Genomic DNA, 8,097 nt, shown 5'->3' on the forward strand with positions numbered 1-8,097 from the left:
TAGGTACAGCCTCCCCTCCCTTGCCAATTGCGGCCTGTGCAGCCTCTCACTGGGGCATCCTTGCCCTCTCCATCTCCCTCCTCTGAATTCCTCCTCCACACAACCTGGACTCTCCTCTGCTATCCGCCCACACCATGCCCTACACGAACCACAACTCTCTCTCCTGTGCCATCATCCTCCCCACCCACCACTTGATCAACCCCTGGCTGCAGCTCCTCATCATCCAAAACTCTAGGAATGGTAAGCCGCACTAGCAAGTGCCCCTCCCACCAGCTCCTGTAACTACCTGTCATGTCTTGATCCTCCCCTGCCCCCATCTTCTCATTCCAGACTATGTGCAATGTTGTATGGAAGCTCATTCGGCCTTCCAAGGGACTCGTTGTAGGCCCCCAATACCTCACCTCCCATGTAATCTAGGGATACAATAGAATATCCCCCACTATATCCTGTATATGTCCAAATTTTTTAGCCACCCTAAATGGAGCATAGTACTCCATGATGTAGACTGATCTCCCAAATATCCATATCTCCACTCCCGCCCAATGGAGCTTCCAGTCATCCCTCCACCACTCATACCCCAAAAATGGTCTCTCTAGGTGAACTGCGCCAACTCATCCAAAATCCTCCTCCAGAACCACACAGATACTGTCTGTGTATAGTGCGGCACTCCCCTGTATCTATCCACAAATGGTTGTTGTGGCCACCTGTCCTGCACCCCCACTAGCCGAATCACCGCAATATGCTGCCACGCCCAGATGTGTAAGAGTGTGACCCCAACAGATAAATTAGCATACTCCCTATAAACCACTAGATGCATATCATGATACAACTAGGCTAGCATCGCTGACCCCCACGCATACTAAATGCCATCATGAACCATGAATTAAACATATCTGCTCCACCCCAAAGGGAATCCATGTCCGCCCAAATCCGGAATGATCCGCCCACTCAAGAAGTCACAAATCACCAACACCAATCGAGGAATCTAACAAACACCCATCGCCCGACCCAGGTGCATCCTACTCCTATCTAACATCGGCGGCGTCTCATACTCGCACACCTCTCGCAGATAAAAATCAGCTGCATCCAATTAATACTCAAGGATCACGCCACGAACAGGGATCTTCAAGATCCTCCAAACATCTAACAAGGTGACTGTGGCCTCTCCAGTCGACAAACGGAAGGTGTTATACCGACTATCCCACCTCTCCACTAGCATAGTCATCATAGCAGTATGCGCCCGTATCCTCGAGCACCTGCCTACATAATGCAATCCCAGCACATCTAGAACCTCCATCTCATCGCGGCCTAGCTCATGATACAGGCTCATCGTCGCAGGCCAATGCTCTCTCAAGGCTAGTGGTCCCCTCTCCACTTGCATCCATTACACCAAATCATTACTTTCACATCCCAAAACCCCCTCCTGACCTCCGGAACCAACCATACCCTTCCCCCTATTCCAAAACTCTAAGCCAAAATTGCATTTCCCCCATCCCAAGCGCACACACTGATTTACCAGGCGCTCGCGCCAAAACCATGACGCTTGCGCCCTTTTGCAGGTGCTCACGCCAATAGAAAACCCTTCTCTCCTTCTCCTCTTCTTCACTCTGAGTGGCTCCAAGGCTTGTGTGTAACAATGACCCCTAATTGGGCCCGTTGTGGCTTATATGGGTCCCCGTGAGGGCCCATTTTCCTCTGCGGTCTCGCATCTCCTATTCTTCTTTCCAAATTCTTCACGACTGCTTCATATTAATTCCTCGCTTATCTCTTCCACCCAAAATTATTCTTCCTTTATTTTTCGAGAATTTTTCGTCCCTTTTCTGAAAAAATTCTCAAGGGGGCATACACCTCCCATACTTTATGCTGGGGCATCCTTTTCTTCTTCTATCTTCTACACATCGCCAAAATTGTTGCTATGTAAAAGAGGGGTAAAAATGTAGACACTTAAAAATAATTATTATAATTATTTTTAATTCCTCACATAATTAATTAATTAATTATGTTAATTCAAATTCTCCTCAATATTAATTAAAATTAATATTGTCACTATAGTATGTAATTGATTTATGTAATATATCAATCCCTCTTTATTCTTCTAAAAATTAAATCCTCACAAATCTTCCTCTTAGATAATTAATTTCAATTAATTAGTTAACCTACATGATTCCTACAAATCACCTTCCTAATTCATCATTAACCTAATAAAGTCTTCTAGAAATTCCCTAAACTCACTTAACCTTATTCTTCTAATTTTTAATTCCCTCCACTCATTCTCTGTCCTAGTCAAATCCTCCTACAAATCCTATCCCACCTAATCTTTCCTCTAATCCCCCTCCTAATGAGTTGCTAGTGGCTAATCATCATGATTAGCCACAAAGTCAACTCCTTGTCCCTTCCATCCAACCACTAGCTTTAAATGCTCTTTTCCTAAGTGAATGTGAGATTTTCAAAATCTCACATTCCTCTAGGCATCTCCTATCCCAAGGAATTTTTAATTCCTTCTTATTCCTCCAATCCCCATGATCATCCCTTTTTGGAGAATTTTAAATTCCTCCTCCCCATTCTCAAAGGAATGTCACATCCCTTTCTCTTCTCAAGGCACATTGGTAAGTCTTCCCAATGCACCTTGCTCTTCTCAAGGCACATTGGGAAGTCTTCCCAATGCACCTTGAGGAGTGTGGAGACAAGAAATGCCTTTAAGGCATATCTCTTGGTCTCCACACCCGCTCTTGGACCTTGTGTGAGCTCACAAGAAATCCTAGCCGTTCATCTTGAATCCATCCTAGCCATCCATTCTTCCTCCCCTCTTCCTATAAATTGAGGACTCCATCCTTTCATTCTTCATCTCCAAGTTTAGTAATCTTATGCTGCTAGTTTGTGCCTAGAAAAGTTATCTTATCATCCTTACCATGCCAAAATCATCTCCTATCCATACTTGATCATCTCTTCCCTATCATCCCTCAAGATCTATCTCATTTGTGCACAACATTGGAGAGCCATCCACATTAAGCAAGCAAAAGGAGCACATCAAGTGGAGCATCATCAAGGGGCGCCTTCACTTCATCAAGCTCAATCTGAAGGATAAGGTATAAGGTTTGTGAGGTATATGCATCTCATTCTTGTTTTTGTGTGATTCAAATTATGTCTTTTGATTTCATATGTTTCTATGATTGATTTGCATGATTTGCTAACGTTTATACCTCATCAATCTTTTCCCCTCTTCAAAAATACATCAAAAAGGTAATGTTGGTAAGCCTACCTCATCTAGTGGAAGACCCTCCTTTACTAGCTACCTCAAATCCTCCATCCTCATGGGCACATTTGGCCATTGGTGTGACATTTTCACTATGTGCACTCTCCTTGGGCACTTCAAGACAAAAGGTAAATAAGACAAATGAATAGTGTATTTGTCACTATTTAAAAGGCAATTCTTCTTCAGAACCCTATTTTTTTGCGTTACACTTAATATTTCATATCTCAAGTTAGAGAGATTTGTTTCTCACACTGTTAATTGTGTTGGAATCATTATTAAGTTCTCTTTCACACCAAATGATTGTCAAATAGTTTTGGTCTTTTATCAAACCTCATTACGTGCATTTTTCATCAATTGTCATAACTCGAAGTGGTGTTTATATAATACCCTATTTCACCCTCCTAAATAGCAAGTCAAAATATGGGGCGTGTAGCTACCCTTGAATTTCATCACTCTTAGTAAGCATTTTAGAAGATTTTGTGATTTCAACTAACAATGTCATTTTGTAGAATTTCGTTCCTAACATTGTACTATAGATACTATTGGGGACTTCATTCAACATTTATGGCCATTGGACATATCCTTTTTACATGAATGTTTACTTTTTATAGTTTATCTTGCTTGTGGATGTAGTGTCATATGGCTACTAAAGTGGGGCTTTAATATAGCTCCGTAAATTGTACACCCTTAATTAGGTCATCCAATTCCATGCTTAGTTCGCACTCACCTAACTATGTCTCATTGTACTATTCATTATAGGACTTCCTTAGGCATTTATTAATAGTTTAATTAAACATGTCCTTTCTCATCAATTCACATTCCATAAATTGGGCTCTTGATCCTAGATGTACCCCTTTTTACTATTTCATCCTAATTTAATCCTAATCCTACCCCAGTTTCAACTTTCAAAACATATTTTTCATACCTATGCATTATGGTTTGAGCCATTGAGCTAGAATCAATACTAGAACCCCGTTATCTTTCACTCCCCAAAAGTCAAAAAATATTGTCAGGACCAAGGAGACCTACCACCCTAGTCCCACACTTTCTCCCTGAATTGTAGGAGGATAAATTGGCAGTCTTATCTAATTTAATTCTTTCTCCATGTGAAAATATATCAATTCTAGGTTGAATTTTGATCAAATTCAAAATTTAGGGTTTTAAATATAAGGCAAGCCTTTTCCTCATTTGCGAATCTAATCTTGCATTCAAGTTGAGGTCCTTATGAATTAAAAGTGAACTGCTTTTAGGTGAAGTCTCAGATATAAAAATTCATCAATTATCAATTCTTCATCAACATCTTTTCAACCATTTAAGCTTCAAGAGACATTGGAGGATGATAAGGGAATCACCGACTATTGATTGGCTTGTATCTCTTCCTAAGGGATTGGGTATGATTTCATGTTGTTCTTGTGTTTCTCAACTAAGATTTAGATCTACCTCATATTAGTTTTCAAATTTACATCATTTCTTTATATTTTCATCCTAATTGTGATTTAAAGTATTCTCAATACAATCACATAGGGGTTACCCTAACACATTTGAGTAAGACTCTAGTGTGAATTTTAGTCCTTTTAGCTCATAGAAATCTTAGTCAAACACTAAAGATTCAAAAGTGCAAACTATTTCAATCATAATACTAGCTATTTGTGGAGGTGGAAATAACCAAAACAGGGGGTTGACCAAGGAAAACCCCTATATAACCACCACCCTACCATTTTCTATCTTGCAGGTGCAACTACATCTACCTAATGTAGTTGGAAGTCCTTAGAAAGCATCAAGAAGCTAGTTCCTAGGGAACAAGGTGGTGGGGTGCCCTTGTCCCAGGACCAAGGTGCTAGGTCACCCTAGTCCTCAAAATTCAACTCCAAATTTTAGTGTTGGCACTCAGACTACTTCAGGATTTGAGCCTCTTAACAATAGCTCAACCTTGGGAGACCGAGGCACTTTAGTGCCCTAGTTCAACCAAATCAACATAAGGTTTCAACCACAGGTGCACTATCAAATTCTCCCGTTATTTTTGTGGTTGTTGCTCTAGTTTTTCTATTTTTTCAATTTGTTATACTACCTTTACATTCATTTTCTTTCATATTTTGACCATAGTCTTGCATTCTCTCAACATTACATATTCACTTCCATAATAGCAAAGGAATAGAAACCCTAGAAGTATCACTTGACTCTCTTTCACAAGAGTTAGTAGTCAAGTACAATCACTCCATTAGGAGATTTCGTATTCCAATGTTAGTGTGAAGGTGGATCTTGGTCCTAATATTACCGAGTTCTATTTTAACACGAAACACATTATGAGAAGACTTATTCATAGACATTGTAGCCTTATTTGTTGAGTCATACATTGTATATATTGGATATATGACTGATGATATTCACTTTTTTATGATATATACAACCCACCTATCATCCCTTTATCATTTCCCTTGGAGTATTTTCTCTAAGTATCAGATCATAACTATTTAGATTTTTCTTCATCTAGTTTCGATTATTTTGATTCAGTTATGTGGATGCTTGAGCTATTTTCGAGGCACTCATCAAGATCCATCTTATCCTAGTGGATTTTAATCTACATTTGTTATTCTACATGTTCCTTCACAAGGGGAGGAATAATGATTGACAATTTTGGATCATCTTTAGCATTCTTCATGCATTCACTTTTAACTAGGAGCTACATCCTTCTGGAGGGGTTCATCATCTCTTTATTAATATCCTATGGGGGTTTCTTAATTATACTTATGTGATTGAAGTAGTACTGAGAGGGACATGTTGAGTCCTACATTCGTTTATCACATGTAAACTCTTATTTCTTTTTTCTGTCTTTTGGAGATGATTTTTTCCCATGAGGTTATCTTCTTTGATTTGGTTATGAGATATTTATTTATTTATACATGGGTACCTCATCAAGCCTTCTAATTGAGACCTATTCATGTATCTATTATTGTATTCATCATTAAGATTTTATATTCTCCCCAAGTTAATCTTAGGGGATGTATTGGAGTAAATAAGTAATCACCTAGCTATTAATTAATTATTACACCTATTTTAATTTATTCATTCAAGATAAACTTAGGAGTACTTTATCTATTGTTATATTGAAATATTTTTATCTCATATTTTCTCATTGCATAAGATGAGGACACTTGTCATAATTTTATTTAATCCTCACTTGGGGTTTGATCAAGGGAAGCTCTTTCTCATTTTTGCAAGGATTCATAATTTTAATCATTCATTCAAGATAATAAATCAATAAAAAATTTAGGTTAACCAAATACATCTTGTTTTGATCTCTTTTCATGACAAATATTTTTCTTGTAGTTTATTTCAAGGAGTTTTGGGGTTCACCATCAACTCCCATAGAAAATTTAGTAATTCCACTATATTTTTTTTTCCTCCATATTTGGTGACCCTCTAAAGTTAGCTAGTATTTTTTTATATTTGATGCTTTATTTACTATAGCGCTACTAAATCTAGTTCATTTTCTAAATTTGGCAAATCTTTTTAAATTTAGTTACACTACTGAATTATCTTTGCAGTATTTGCACCATTGAGCCTTGTGTATATGGATTTTACTAAATATTTCATTTTGCATCTTTAAACATAACTATTAATGTTTGGAATTATTTATATGATTCAATTGGAAAATAAAATATAATGTGAATTATCTTAGAGCATGAACTCCTCAGTCTTAATCCTTGTAATTTTGACACAATTTAGGATTTCTTTACAAAATTAAAAATCATCATAGCATAGTTGAAGCAATGTGGAATAGAAAAAGAGGACACAAAGGATTCTTTCCAATTGAGTCCTAATTATTCTATGTTCATCTCCATTTTTTATGCTAAAAAAATCTACCCTTAGTGCAACATTTTGCATGTCTACATTTGATGAATTTATTATCTCTTGTAGTGGAGCAAGACAAGAACATTTAGATGAAATCCCTAACACCTTATAATTCATATGAGTTTATGACACACAACGACACATAATAATAAAAAATACCAACAATAAAGAGAAGAAAAACAGAACAAAGACAAGAAAGATGGTCTTGAGGGTAAGAATACAAAATCTCCCAATGATCTGAAAATAAGATTCATCTTCTTCTATAGGTGAATATCCTAATAAAGAGAAACATTTGTATTGTGAAAGATATAGACATGATAAGAACGAGTTCATGAAGAAGTAGACTAGCCACCTTACACGTCTTCTTGAAAAGATCAAATTTGTGGTACTTGATTCAATCAAGCAAAGTTCATCAAAATAAGATTCCTCTAAGAAGAAAAAAGTAAGGGGAAAGGAAAGGGAAAGCCACTTTTTTCTATTGCATCTCCAATTTCCACGTGGATTTATAACTCAAATTATTTACACCATATGGATTCAAATAAGATAATTTTACATCATTAAATCTAACTATTTTTTTGCACATTTTGATGGGTGATGGTTCTTTATCTAAGGTTTACAAATAGAGTTTCTACTAATATAAGTGAAAAACAAATTAGGATTTTTTGCACATTTTGATGGGTGATGGTTCTTTATCTAAGGTATACAAAAAGAGTTTCTACTAATACAAGTGAAAAAAAAATTAGGATGTTCTTTATGTATCTTATTTTCTAGCCAATATCATGTAAATCTATCAAATCATACACAAACATTTAAGCAGATAGATTGAGTTATTTCCAGATTATGTGGTTATTAATGAGTTACATAGTCACTCCATATAAGCACTTAAGAGTTTAGGTCAATAGTCTAGGTATATGCCTTTTCACATTTATTGTTGATCCACCATCTACCACACTACTTACTCATTATAATGAAGTTAGTAAGTTGTGACATGG

This window comes from Cryptomeria japonica, chromosome 2, assembly GCF_030272615.1.
Source record: "Cryptomeria japonica chromosome 2, Sugi_1.0, whole genome shotgun sequence".
In the NCBI taxonomy this organism is placed as follows: domain Eukaryota; kingdom Viridiplantae; phylum Streptophyta; class Pinopsida; order Cupressales; family Cupressaceae; genus Cryptomeria; species Cryptomeria japonica.